Source organism: Simochromis diagramma, unplaced genomic scaffold, assembly GCF_900408965.1.
Source record: "Simochromis diagramma unplaced genomic scaffold, fSimDia1.1 OVJJ01000030.1, whole genome shotgun sequence".
NCBI lineage: Eukaryota > Metazoa > Chordata > Actinopteri > Cichliformes > Cichlidae > Simochromis > Simochromis diagramma.
The window spans coordinates 307,165-319,528 of NW_024387340.1; the positions used below are offsets into that span (position 1 = coordinate 307,165).

The following is a 12,364-nucleotide window of genomic DNA, read 5'->3' on the forward strand; positions in this document are numbered from 1 at the left end:
CCTTTATTTTCTCCACACGGCTCATCCCATTCGCCGTGACAGTATTGACCAGCCAGATTATGGATCCAGCGGCATTCGCCCCACAGAAGGAGCTTCGGGAGCTCATAATCGACTCTGCTTCAAGGTTGAAATTTCCCACTCGTGGGACTAATAAAGGCATCTCATCTCGTCTCATCTCATCTTCCAAATACTGCAGGGTCTTTAATTTACAACAGGAAACATGATGAAATAACTATTGTGATTTGCAGCAATATAAACAAAGCTGAATATAACTCTCAGTATTAACACTGACTATTGTAGAGAAATGATTATTATGAGAAATTATTCTCATCTTTAAAAAGTCAGGAGACACTTATTAATCAGTGCAAAAAGACTTTATTTATGATAAGCTCAGTGTTGAGATTGTAGATCACACATGTTTGGAACACACAAACATCAGGAAAACATTTAACAACTTTTCTCTGATAGATATAAATAAATAAATAAAACCATAATAAATAAGAATAAATATGATTAAACATTTGGTTACTTAAACATTTCAAATCGTCACAGGTACTTCAGTTTGTTGCTTCATTTGGAGGATGTGAACTTAAGAAATGTTAAAAAAATGATCTGAGTACATGTGACGACAGAGCCAGAACTACTGTAAGGAAGCTGATGTTGTTGAGAATAGCAGAGGAGGTGGTTGTTGCTGTAGCGGCAGTTGTGGTTGTTGTTGAAGCAGCTGCAGTTGTTGTCGCTGCAGTTGTGATTGTTGTCGGAACAGATGTGGTAGTTGTCGCTGCAGTTGAGTTGTTGTTGGAACAGCTGTGGTTGTTGTCGCTGCAGTTGTGATTGTTGTTGGAACAGCTGTGGTTGTTGTCGCTGCAGCTGTGGTTTTTGTCGCTGCAGTTGAGGTTGTTGTTGGAACAGCGTTGTGGTTGTTGTCGCTGCAGTTGAGGTTGTTGTTGGAACAGCGGTTGTGGTTGTTGTCGCTGCGGTCTTGGTTGTTGTTGGAGCAGCTGTGGTTTTTGTCGCTGCGGTCTTGGTTGTTGTTGCTTCAGTGTTGTTGTTGTCGCTGAAGCTGTGTTTGTTGTTGGAGCAGCTGTGGTTTACGTGGTTGTGGCTTGCAGTTGTGATTGTTGTTGGAGCAGCTGTAAGATTGTGTTGCTGCAGCTGTGGTTGTTGTTGGTAACAGGCTGTGGTTGTTTGTTGGAGCAGCTGTGGTTGATTGTTGCCAGCAGTTGTGGTTGTTTTGGAACCAAGCTCGTGGTTTGTTGTCGCTGCAAGATGTGGTGTTGTTGTCGCAGCCAGTTGTATTCACGCACCAGTTGTGGTTGTTGTTGGAAGTCCTAGCTGTGGTTGATAAATCTGTCGCGTTCATCGCACAGCAGTTGTGCGTTGTTGTTGGTAGTAGCTGTTCAGTCCTTTGTCTCGCTCACAGATGTGGTTTGCGTTCTTGGATTTGGACATTCAGGCTGTGGTGTTGTTAGCAGCAGTTGTGAGTTTTGTTTGTCTGGATATGGGTTTAGCTGTGGATTCGTTTTCGCTACAGATGTGGTTTGTTGTTGTTAAGCAGTGTGGTGTTGTCGCTAGCAGATGTGGTTCTGTTGTTGGGAGCCAGCTTGTGGTTGTTTGTCGCAGCAGATGTTTGTTGTTGGAGCAGTTGTGTGTTGTCGCAGCAGATGTGGTTGTTGTTGGAGCAGCTGTGGTTGTTGTTGCTGCAGTTGTGGTTGTTGTCGCTGCAGATGTGGTTGTTGTTGGAACAGCTGTGGTTGTTGTCGAAGCAGTTGTGGTTGTTGTTGGAGCAGTTGTGGTTGTTGTCGCAGCAGATGTGGTTGTTGTTGGAGCAGCTGTGGTTGTTGTTGCTGCAGTTGTGGTTGTTGTTGCTGCAGTTGTGGTTGTTGTTGCTGCAGTTGTGGTTGTTGTTGCTGCAGTTGTGGTTGTTGTTGCTGCAGTTGTGGTTGTTGTTGGAGCAGCTGTGGTTGTTGTTGCTGCAGTTGTGGTTGTTGTCGCTGCAGTTGTGGGTTGTTGTTGGAGCAGTTGTGGTTGTTGTCGCTGCGTTGCAGCAGGCTGTGTAGAGAATCTTACGTCATTTTCATATTTCATCACATTAACCACATCTTTATTAATAGGAAATTCTTTGACAAATCAAATGTTTTTCCTACCAACAACAAGAAGAACGATGACAAACATCTTTGCGATTCATGGTGATGCTGATTTTCTGCTCCTGTCTCTGAAAATAAAAATTCACTGTGGTTATTATGATTTAAAGAAAGCAGTATTCCTACAATTGCCCTTAATTAAGCTTTCTAAAGTTATCTTGAAAAGAAGGTTGAGATCTAAAATCCATAATATAAAAAAGTTCCTATTCAATTACATAATTTAAAATATAGTTTTTTTTCTATAGTACTGTTTTTGTGCTTTAAATTTAAAGTGTGGACTGAAGGGACAAGTTGCTTTCTTTCTACAGCTCTTTGGTTATGTCTTGATTGATAGTCCACATCTCTCAACGAGGTGCTTGTACACATGTAGTTTGAAGCAAAAGCAACAAGAAGAAATTAAGAAATCATGAAGCAAAGGCTCTGACTATGATGACCTTATTGTTTCCTGACTGTAAATCAGAGCAAAAGTCACCACTTCATGTTTATAGTGTTAATCAACTCCAATATTGACATATATCACCTCACCCATTAAATCTATCTATCTATCTATCTATCTATCTATCTATCTATCTATCTATCTATCTATCTATCTATCATCATCTATCTATCTATCTATCTATCTCTGGTGTTGTGTGAATGTGTCATAATTATTTATCAAGGGTAATAGCAAAAACAAACAAAACAGAAGCATTAAAAAAAACTTCAGAACTTTAGATAAAACACAACCCAACACAACAAATTGCTGCCTAAATTACACCTAATAATTTGTTTGCCAAAGATCATATCCAGAAATAAATCTATCACTTCATCTTAAAATCACATGTAGATGTCAGATATATATTTAATATTAGGGTTACTTACATAGTATTTTCTTTTGCTTGTAAGTCGTCCACTGCAGTGAAAGAAAGTGATGTTCTCTGACTTCATCTCCTCTTTTTATAGCAGCCAACATGAACCTGAGGACAAATATGTGCAGGTGGAGTAATGGTAGTTATCGTCATGGTTTTTAAGGTGTGTGCACTAACCTTTTATTTACCTGCATCTCTCTCCTATTGTCCTCCTGAAACAGTCATCACTTTAATTTTAGCACTTACACACACACAGACACACACACACACATATTTTGTGACATTGTTTTGACGTGAGCTTCTACACTTTCTCTGTAGTGACTATGACTACATTATGTGATTGTATTCTTATGGCTACATTAGGACTCTATGTTGGTCCATAAAAGATGACCATTTTGGATATAAAATCTGACAGAATAAAACAATTTCGGTGATTAGTTTTGGGATTAACTAAATCTCCCACAACCTGCGGACTAGATTAGGGATGGAGACGATCAAACATTTACCCACGGGGGTTGGTGGTGCTCGGTGGGCAGTCCTGTCGTCCACATCAAAATAAACTCTGATTTCTCTTTTTTTGTCTTTTCTTTTACACCACATTCTAAATAGTTACTGGTTCATTTACTTGAAATGAAGAAGTTTTCATCAATGTAAATAAGAAGTCAGTTTTAAAGGCATTTCTTGCAAGTTGGGAGTTTGCTTTTTTTATTGCTTTCATTTTCTTCTTGCAACACTTAATGCAGGGAAGGTCATTCCTCAGTTATCAGAGACACAAGGTGAGACCTGACTAAAGACACTTACACACTTATGCTTGTAATAAACAAGACCTGAAACTGCTGACTGAGCCTCTCAGTTAATCAGACAAATACATACCATACTCATGCATCAGTGAAAATGGAGGTTTAATGCATTCAGCATTATCTTCACTTTTTAGACCTGAATATTCAAATATACACAGGTAAGAGAAGTGAGGGTAAAGGATTCTTGCAATCTAAGCTCTTTAAAGGTGTAAACTTTTATTTCTCCAAGCTCAGTTCTCAGGCGCTTAAGCAGAGTAGCTGGAATAGAAATAATTAAATCCTTTATTTAATAGGATTCACTGAGACTGAGATCTGGGCCTATTTCAGGAAGCCCGGTTTAGAAAACTCAGAGTGAAAAACGATACTCAGGGTTGAGTAACCCCGAACTGTCCAACTCGGAATATTCGGTTTCAGAAAGGCTGATAACAAGTAGTTCAGTCAACGCGGAGTTGCTTTAACCCCAAGTTAAGCGCGCGCACGAGGATACATAAAGCCCTGATCAGTGGAGCACAGATTAAGCGAGTCACCATGGAGACGGAGGGAAAGAAGGCGCTGGTCCAATGTATTTCAGAGCGCTTGAGGCCGAAATTCTGATGGCAGCATATGCCGATAACATGCAAATTGCGCGGTAAAAAAGTAACACAGCCTCAAGCTGCAAAAGAAAGAGAGCATGCATGGCAAAACATAGCCGACAGAGTCAATGCGTGAGTGTTAATTTAAACATTGATCTAGGGATTTCCACCCATTAACACGTTATTTTATTATTTTTCATTTTATTTTTTATTCCATACATTTTATTTTTGTGATGTGATTGAGCGCAGGTGCAACCCAACAGGCCCCAAACGTTCCTGGCAGCAAGTAAAAATGAAATATAAAAATATAGTCCAAACAGGTAAGGTGTAATTGTATTATGAGCCATAGTGCTTGGTCTGTTTGTCCGATGTAAATCAATTGCAGTTAGAGGCTACATTAATTTCCCTCTGTAAGCACTCATTGAAATTATCTGAGCACATTACAAGTACATATTTGCTTACTCTGTATGCTCAAATGTGACCCGTTATAGCCAACAGAAAAAAAAGCGGAGGCCCGAAAAACAGGTGGGGGTCCTCCACCACCACCACTCACAGAGGCTGAGCAGTTGGCTTCCACATTTGTGATAATGTTGGCAGCATCACATATGATCTTCACAGTGCAGAGAACACAAATTAGCATCCATTACTATAATGAAATAATTTGTTAGTTTGAAATGCTACAGGGAACTATGTACCTGCACATTAATGCTGTGGAAAGACTTCCTGTTCACATAGTCTCCTTCATTTACTGAAGGAGCAATGATTGGAATGTGAGTGCCATCTGTACAGCCAATCACGCCTGGAACCGTGAGAATAAATGTAAAATTTAAGTAGTAGTTCAAGTATCACCACATCATGAATTAAGTTTCGTTCATCCTGATACCTGCAATTTTGTGGAATCCCTCTTTGATAAAATCTTGTGGGTCTATGACCGGGGAACACCACAGACGAGTACAGGAGACGTTTCAGTGCAACTGTAACATCCTGACTGCCCGACAGACGGTAGCCTTGGAAACGTGCTCAGCGTCACCAATATTATACAGAAAGCTCCCGTTTGCAAAAAGCCGAAGTGCAATACAAATAATATGTACAGAACTGAGAGAATGTCCGCGATGTGTCACATGAGCAATATTAGGCCTGAGGATGTTATTCAAATAAATTATAGATTGTGCTGAAAAACGGTAACGTTCGCACAGAAAATCATCAGGAAATGATAAAATGTCCGAACGCGCTCTAATCACTCTCTCCCGGCGGAGAGCTCTGCGGAGAATTTGGGCTTCAACATCTACTGGCTCTTCAAGGAAGGAGCACGCCATGTCTGACACTTCCTACAGTCAGGTTTCTGACAAAGAGGCGGAGAAAGTCAGGGTTAGTTGAAGTAAACCTGCTAGGGGGCAGGTTAGCTTCACGGAGTGTGTCGTCATAGTAACTCCCTCAGAATTAATCTAAACTCGCTTTGTGAAACCGAAAACCCAGAGTTTCGTTAACTCAGGGTGTACTTACTCAGAGTTTGCACTAAACCGGCTTCCTGAAATAGGGGCCCTGATTTGCAAGAGACACCTGTTACAGAACTCATTTTCCACAAAACAGCCACATAATAAAAGGAAACATTATACATCATACACACAAATTAAGAAAAAGATGTACAAGGGTAGTTGCAGGTAGACAAATATGGGGCCTTCACACTTCAGTGGGCTGGCAGTCAGGTATTCTTTAACCCCCTCATGCTCAAATTAAACTTTTTGTTACTAATGCACAACCAAGTCCTGCAGTGGTACTTCTGAGTAATAAAACTCATAAAATATGTATGTGGGGTAATCAGGTTGTTTGTTTTTAACTGTTTGCAAATCGGCAACGCCTGCCTCGAGAGGGTTAAGTCCAGGAGCTTCTTCTTTTTTTCATTTTGATTATAATGTTGCACAATTTCTTTATCACTTCTTGTGCCCACGCAATAGTGTTTGATAACACACACACACATTTTGAACATTTTCCATGTAAATCTGATGATAATGAGCTAATACTGACAAACAGATGTCCAGAGACAGTCTCATTTATCAAGCATGTAAATTAGACGATGTGAATCTTTATTGAGTTTTTATTGTAAGTCATTTTTGCTTCATGTGAAAAAAAATAGAAGGCCCTTTTCAAAAAGATTAAAAGTTTTCCAATCTATGATCAACAAGGTCTTTAGATTGAACTCACCAAGGATCACACTGATACAATCAAATCTCTAGGAAGAGTTCATTAGTACAAAAATGCTACCATGGCTGGCTTCTTGTTGACTTTAGGGCTCCAGGAGGATTTAGGTGAAACTTATTGCTGGGGCTAATAAGGTGCAACCCAAGGCTCATACATGCAATTAAACTTTGACATCTTAAAAGATGAGAGCATGACAGCAGCATCTTGTAAGAGGAAACTTTTGGACACATCAGTACAGGACTCCACCCGGCACAAGAGTGTTTTTATTCATGTTGTCGATGCTTCAGCTGAAGGTTTGAGGCTTGTTTTTTTTAGAACACATGGTACATACGTGTGTTGTGATGTTTGTGAGTGAGGATAAGATTTGTTGTGACGTAGTTGCCTAAGGTGCATCCTCAATACTCAGTAGTGACGTGTTGTCTCTTGTTTGATAGATATGTGGCATTCCTCAGGGAAGACTCCACCTCCTCGAGAATGTGGAAAATGCTTTGAGTTGTTTGTGTACCCCAGTTCTACTTCTGTTAACACACAGGAGACTAAATAATGAGGTGTGGTTGAAGGTTTAGGTAACTAGAAGCAACTTCAGTTTCATGCTTCCAAAACCACACCACATATGACTGAGTCAGCATCACTAGAAAAACAGGAGTAGTCACAGTATACTTTTCTAACCTGCTGACAAACTGCTGTTCATCCCTATGTCTCTAAAGAACTAAGAAAATCAGGTACAGGCACTCCATACAGTGGAAAGACTCCAAACTAATTTAATGATCAAATTCCAACTTGTAGTTGGTGTTGCACGCTAAAAAATGCATACATTTATATTAAATAACAGGGTGGAGGCCATCCAGTGTGACAGTTGTAGGTTGAAGCCAAAGGAACAGCTACAACAAGACATTTGTTGTTATATCAGGGAATCAAGTACTTCTGATTTGAGGCTCTTTTTCACAGGAGCTACAGTATCCAGATTCATATGGAACATTATTAACAAGATAACTAACTTCTGTGGGAGCAGCTTTCAGGTAGCTTTTCTGCTCTGTGTTGGTACAGGGCATTGAAAATGCTAACAGTGGGTGAATTATATCCTTAAGCTCAGTTACAGCACTCTCAGACAGACATCTACTGTGATGAAGTCTATTCCCCACTGCTGTGTAATCCATTCACTCAAAAGAGGGTTCTCAGGAAATACTATTAAATCTTCAGTTTCTCGTTCAGTTTTTCATCTTGTAACAAAATGCTGTTTTTGTGGTGACTCCTCCAGTTGAACATCTGAGGATTTTTTACCTGCATATGTGTAGGTTGTGATGTCTGGTGGATATTTCAGGGTTGGTGTCGCGACAGAAAGCAGCAGCCATCCGCTGATGTGAGAAAACAAACACACAGATCATTGCTGTTCCACTAACGTCTTGTCACACTTTTGAAATGCTTCTCTGCCACAAGAAGCAGCTTATTAAAAGGTCACACAGGTTATGTTTAGGTATGATGGGCAAATCCCAGACATTCAGTAATGCGCTGACTCCTGTTTGATGGATGTGGTGCATTCCTCAGAGAGCAAGAATCAAAGAGAAAAGTCTTAATATTAACAATGGTCAACACCAACAGCATATTCAAAACAAGCCCTCAGATACATAAAAATACGCTGTAAAAAGTTTTTAACTGCTTTCATGGTTCGAGATTGACGAGCTACAACACAATGGGGGAGCCAAGATGACAGGTCAGGTGGGAGATGTTGAGAGTGCACTTGGGGCTTGGTACCTACCAAGAATCATTGAGTGCGAGAAGAACTGACCTGAAAGATAGGATCTTGGCGAAGCTTGCAACCTGGACCCTCCATAGCTGGTTACCACCGACATCACGACGAGGAAGCTCCTGACTATGCGTGGAGGATTTCACCCCAAGTCCAGCACCCTGAGACTGTACACTAAGCGGAAGAAGGTGGCAGGGGACTGGTGAGTGTCGGCACCACAGTCGAGGATGAAACAATGAAAATCCATGAGTCCATCAGAATGATGGTCATAACCGACCACATGCTTAGCGAAACACAGTATGTACCACCAGCAGATAGAGGAAGTGGCTGACATCCAGAAATCCTACCTGTAGCTGGACTGAAAGACAGCACAGAGGCACTAATCATGGCAGCACAGCAACAAGCACTATGCACAAGATCCATAGAGGCTGGGGTCTGTCACACAAGGCAAGACCCCAGGTGCAGGCTGTGTAAAGATGCCCCTGAGACAATCCAGCACATAACAGCAGGGTGCAAGATGCTAGCAGAAGATGTGGAGGGTGAAGGTGACAGTGGTCCCAGTGGTGATCGGAGCACTAGGTGCGGTGACTCCCAAGCTAGGCGAGTGGTTCCAGCAGGCAGCAGGTCCCAGGAACAACATTGGAGATCTCTGTCCAGAAGAGAGCAGTCCTGGGAACAGGACCCTCAAGCTCCCAGGCCTCTGGTAGAGGACCCGAGCTTAAAGGATAAAAATATGTGTATATATGTTCATATATGCTTGGCCAGTCAAGTACCTTTACCCTCAGTTTACTCAGCAAGGCACTGATCTTGTTGGAGATGTGTTTGGGGTTGGTATCATGTGGGAGAACTGTCCTGTGGCCCAGTCTCTGAAGGGAGGGGATCATGCTCTGCTTCAGTATGTCACAGTCAGTGTTGGTCAAGTTACTTGAAAAAAGTAATCAGTAACTAATTACTGATTACTTCCCCCAAAAGTAATCCCATTACTTTACTGATTACTTATTTTCAAAAGTAATTAGTTACTTAGTTATGTAGTTAGTTTTTAAAACCATGATTTACAACCTGAACAGGTGATAAAGCGATAGATCTTTCAGCCCAATTCTATGTTTTCTACGTAATCCATCATATAAAATGTAATCAAATGGAAAAGTCTCTTTTTAAAAATTATTTTATTAGTTTTAATCTTTTAATTTTATGCATCAACACATTATCTGACTGGAAGAAATATGTTTAACATTTAAACTATTTTCTGCACATTCCAGCACATAAAATAAAAAGGGTTTTGTGTTTACACTCACTCTTTCAAATAGATGCAAGTAAAACACAGCAGAAATTAAATAAAGTCAAAGACTCAGCGGTCCTGTTGCTCTATTTTCACCTGTATAGCAGGAGTGAGGCAGGCGGAGGTTTACCCTGGTGCAGGTGTGTTGCAGCGGTCAGTGGAAGAATCCGCGAGTTTCTCTGTGGATTTCACATTCCTGTGGCAGCGCACTTGGTGCTTGCTCAGAGGTTTAGGGGTTTTTTTCACTGTAAAAGAAGTTTTCTTCCCACGCGCTGTACAGTGGACGCTAATGTTTTTGTCACTTTTTATGAAATCAAACTCAAAGTAAGGTCAGTACTTCCACACTTTAAATGCTGCACGCTCATACTCTCTCCGCACTCATTATATTATCGATATTTGGTCTGCACACAGCTGTTGCCACGACCGTCGCAAGTAACACGTTACTGTAATCCGATTACTTTTTTCTGCTGCCCATCTCTGGTCACAGTACATGTTGGCCTTCATGGTTCCGTCAATTAACTCTAATTCTACAGTGCCAGCAGCAGTCATGCAGCCCCAAACAATGACATCCCACCACCATGCTTGAAAGACACACTTGTCTTTGTGCTCCTCACCTGGTTGCTGCAAAACATTCTTGACTCCATCTGAACCACAATTTGAACATTTTCACTTAAGGGTGTACACACTTTTGTTGCAAGTATTTTAGGCAATAATGGCTGTATGTTGAGTTATATAGAGGGGACAGCACATTTGCAATGTTAATCAAGCTGTAAACTGACTACTTTACATTTGATCAAAGTGTCATATCATCAATGTTGTCCCATGAAATGATGTAAAAAATATTTACAAAAATGTGAGGGGTGAACTCAATTTCGTGAGATAATGTATATATGAACATGTTTTTAGGTTATGAATCAAGAAGACGAATAATCAAAGAATAATTTTAAAATATGGTTCTACTAAAAAGAGAGAAATCAGAGTTATTTTGATGTGGACGCTGACTGCCCACCGAGCACCATCAACCTGTAAATGTTGATTCTCCGTCTAAATCTAGTCAGCCAGTTGTGAGATTTAGTTAATCCAAAACTAATCACCGAATATTTGTTTTATTCTGTCAGATTTTATTATCCAAAATGGTCATCTTTTATGGACCACATAGAGTCCTAATGTAGCCATAAAGATACAATCACATAAATGTAGTCATAGTCACACAGAGAAAATGTAGAAGCTCACGTCAAAACATGTCACAAATATGTGTGTGTGTGTGTGTGTGTAAGTGCCAAAATTAAAGTGATGACTGTTTCAGGAGGACAATAGGAGAGAGATGCAGGTAAATAAAAGGTTAGTGCACACACCTTAAACCATGACGATAACTACCATTACTCCACCTGCACATATTTGTCCTCAGGTTCATGTTGGCTGCTTATAAAAAGAGGAGATGAAGTCAGAGAACATCACTTTCTTTCACTGCAGTGGACGACTTACAAGCAAAGAAATACTATGTAAGTAACCCTAATATTAAATATATATCTGACATCTACATGTGATTTTAAGATGAATTGATAGATTTATTTCTGGAAATGATCTTTTGGCAACATATGGTGTAATTTAGGCAGCAATTTGTTGTGTTGGGTTGTGTTTATCTTAAAGTTCTGAAGTTTTTTTATGCTTCTGTTTTTGTTTTGTTTTTGCTATTACCCTTGATAAATAATATATGACACATTCACACACACACACAGATAGATAGATAGATAGATAGATAGATAGATAGATAGATAGATAGATAGATAGATAGATAGATAGATAGATAGATAGATAGATAGATTTAATGGGTGAGTGATATATGTCAATATTGGAGTTGATTAACACTATAAACATGAAGTGGTGACTTTTGCTCTGATTTACAGTCAGGAACAATGAGGTCATGATAGTCAGAGCCTTTGCTTCATGATTCTTAATTTCTTCTTGTTGCTTTTGCTTCAAACTACATGTGTACAAGCACCTCGTTGAGAGATGTGGACTATCAATCAAGACATAACCAAAGAGCTGTAGAAGAAGCAAATTGTCCTTCAGTCCACACTTTAAATTTAAAGCACAAAAACAGTACTATAGAAAAAAAACTATATTTTAAATTATGTAATTGAATAGGAACTTTTTTATATCATGGATTTTAGATCTCAAACTTCTTTTCAAGATAACTTTAGAAAGCTTAATTAAGGCAATTGTAGGAATAATGCTTTTCTTTAAATCATAATAACCACAGTGAATTTTTATTTTCAGAGACAGGAGCAGAAAATCAGCATCACCATGATCGCAAAGATGTTTGTCATCGTTCTTCTTGTTGTTGGTAGGAAAAAAATTAATTTCTCAAAGAATTTCCTATTCATAAAGATGTGGTTAATGTGATGAAATATGAAAATGACGTAAGATTCTCTACACAGCCTGCTGCAACGCAGCGACAACAACCACAGCTGCTCCAACAACAACCACAACTGCTGCGACAACAACCACAGCTGCTCCAACAACAACCACATCTGCTGCGACAAACAACCACAACTGCTCCAACAACAACCACAACTGCTTCGACAACAACCACAGCTGTTCCAACAACAACCACATCTGTAGCAACAACAACCACAGCTGTTCCAACAACAACCACATCTGCAGCGACAACAACCACAACTGCAGCAACAACAACCACAGCTGCTCCAACAACAACCACATCTGCTGCGACAAACAACCACAACTGCTCCAACAACAACCACATCTGCTGCGACA

At 40.0% G+C, this 12,364-nt stretch overlaps 1 long non-coding RNA gene across 1 annotated transcript; it reads left to right on the forward strand.

Annotated features, from left to right (window-relative positions):
- The first annotated feature begins 10,936 nt into the window (after nucleotides 1-10,936).
- Nucleotides 10,937-12,068, forward strand: LOC120718242. The gene is made up of 3 exons (XR_005692433.1): nucleotides 10,937-11,088; nucleotides 11,867-11,933; nucleotides 12,028-12,068. It is a non-coding gene; the product is annotated as an uncharacterized LOC120718242 (long non-coding RNA).
- Nucleotides 12,069-12,364: the final 296 nt, after the last annotated feature.